Genomic DNA, 2,283 nt, shown 5'->3' with positions numbered 1-2,283 from the left:
GCTGAACCTGACAGCCGTCTTTGTAGGGACCAGGGTGAGTGGGAAGCAGCCGCAGCCTGCTGATCTGAAGCTGGTGTTCATCCCTGCCTGGAGGAGGACAAGTCAGGGACGGCGGGGAGGGTGGCTGGTCCTCGGGGAGGTGGGAGTCTGGGACCAGGGAGGGAGAGTCCCAGGAGCGAGGCCCTGGGAGGCCTCTCTGGCCCGAAGCCCAACAAAGGGTGGTCCATCCCTGTGGCATCAATCTGGAGCTGAGACAGAACATTCTCTGAGGCCTCTTGTTCACGGCAGAGGAGCTGACTGACTCAGTTTCTGAGGGAGCCGAGAGGTGCTGGGCTGGCCTCCTGGAGGGAGTAGGAGGCTTTTCTGCTGCAGGGGCCAGAGTCCCTCTTCGTCCTTCCACTGTCTCAAGTTGGGAGACCCATGGCCTCTGCAGGGAGAGTGCCCCACCTGCAGAGGAGGGTGGGGCCGGATCGCACTGGAGGGGGTGGGGCTTTGGCCCAGGGTTTAGGCTGTGGCCCTGGGAGGCCAGTGGGGACTTCCAACAGGAGAGTGACCTGAATGACGACTCCTTTTCTCAGCAATATCCTGGTAACCATGAAAAGCGGACTGGTGGGGCTGATGTGGAAGTGCAGGAGCCCCCAGGTCACCAAGCAGGGATGGAGAGGAGGGAGGCCCCGCCCCACGTAGAGGGGAGAGGGGAGGCGGGAGGAGGAGGCAGGCTGCTGGTTGCGGCTGAGCTGCTGGGAAGAGGTGCCAGTCGCTGGCTCTGATGCCCAAGATGCCCGAGGCTGTGGGGCTGGAGGAATGGCCAGGGCTTTACTTAGGCACACGCTGTGTGAGGGACTTATGGGGAGGAGGGGGGCACCAAGTTCACCTGTGTCAAAACCCTGGATCAAAATTCAGGGTACCAGAGGCTCCCAAAACAGATCAGGCCACCACACAGGCAGGGAGCAAAGTGGGAAGCAGCTGAGGTGACAGAAAAGGAGGTGGGTACATCCCAATCAGTATCCTCATGGGGACACTGATGGCGCCTGGGTCAAGGGTTATTTGAAGGCTTGGGGGGAGACCAGATAAGGGGAAAGGCCGTGGCTTCCCTAGAGCAGCACTCCTCACACCTGATGGTGTCCCCTGGGAACTTGTTAAAGATGCAGCTTGAGGGCCAGCAGGTGGCACGGTAGCTAAAGGTGCTGAACTCTCACATGGGTGACTGGTTCAAGTCCCAGACCTGGTAGCTTGCTTTCTTACTTTCCTTCTCTCTCTGTGGTGAACACACGTGCCCTGTAACAAATGAAATAAAATAAATAATTTTTTTAAAATGCAGCTTAATAATGGGAAGCCAAACTGATAAGTGCCACCAGGCCACAAGCCCCTGTTGTCCTGCTCAAACTCCAGGGTCCTCCGTGGGCTGGCCCAGAGCATTGGCCTTGTGGCTGGAGTCAGAAGGCCTCTGCCAGGAGGTGGCTCCTTACCACAGAAGTCACTGTTTCACCTGGCCAGGCAGGCCACAGATCAGTAGGGAATGGCACCATGACTGACAGGCTGGACTCCGAAGCCAGCCTTGCTGAGCACTTAGGCCGTGTGGCCTTGGGAACTGCCTCCCCTCTGTCTCAGCTTCCACGTACGTCACGTAGTGCAATCTGGCCTACCGTGGTCAGTGTGTAAGGGTTTGCCGTTCTCAGAACAGAGGGACAGAGGGAGGGTGATCACCATTATCCATGGCACTGATCTCTGAGGAGTGAGGGGAGGGCGGGTCAATTCAAGTGCAGGAAGTGGGGGCTCCCCGCGGAGGGGCATCCGCTGTGGCACAGGCCACCCTCTGTCCCCGCATGATCCTCAGGCTTCTCCCTCTGCTGTCTGCCTCCATCCTAAGAGCCCAGTCCTCTCCTGCTGCAGGATGGCGATGCGTTGTCCTGCACAGAGCGGCCTGGAGCAACAGCCACTGGTTATTTCGTTGTTTTTGCAGGCCAGGAACCTAGGAGGGGTGCTTCTGGCTCAGGGTCTCTTGTGAGCTTGAAGTCGAGGTGTTGGCTGCACCGCACTCACCAAAGACCTGACTGAGGCGGGAAGCCCCGTGACCAAGGCACCCCGTGGCTGTGGGCAGGAGTCCCCTTCTCCACCATGTGGCCTATTCGTAGGGTTGCTGAGGCTGGTTTCCAAGAAAGAGTGAGAGTGTGGACCAAAAGGGAAAAGAGAGAGAGACAGACAGCAGGAGGAAGAGACAGAGAGAGGAGAAGGAGAGCAAGGGAGAGGGCTGGGGAGAGGGAACTGAAGGCTTTGGGCACG

At 58.7% G+C, this 2,283-nt stretch overlaps 1 long non-coding RNA gene across 1 annotated transcript in view; it reads right to left on the bottom strand.

Moving 5' to 3' along the window:
* The window catches only part of LOC114005494 (uncharacterized), a 6,517-nt gene extending 5,292 nt beyond the window's left edge, over positions 1-1,225 (bottom strand). Inside the window, exon 1 of the long non-coding RNA XR_003547339.1 lies at positions 1,116-1,225. This is a non-coding gene — a long non-coding RNA (uncharacterized LOC114005494). The remainder of the gene's footprint in view (positions 1-1,115) is intronic.
* Positions 1,226-2,283: the final 1,058 nt, after the last annotated feature.

This window comes from Tupaia chinensis, unplaced genomic scaffold (assembly GCF_000334495.1).
Source record: "Tupaia chinensis unplaced genomic scaffold, TupChi_1.0 Scaffold143913_1, whole genome shotgun sequence".
NCBI lineage: Eukaryota > Metazoa > Chordata > Mammalia > Scandentia > Tupaiidae > Tupaia > Tupaia belangeri.
This window is presented reverse-complemented; position numbering and strand designations above follow the sequence as displayed.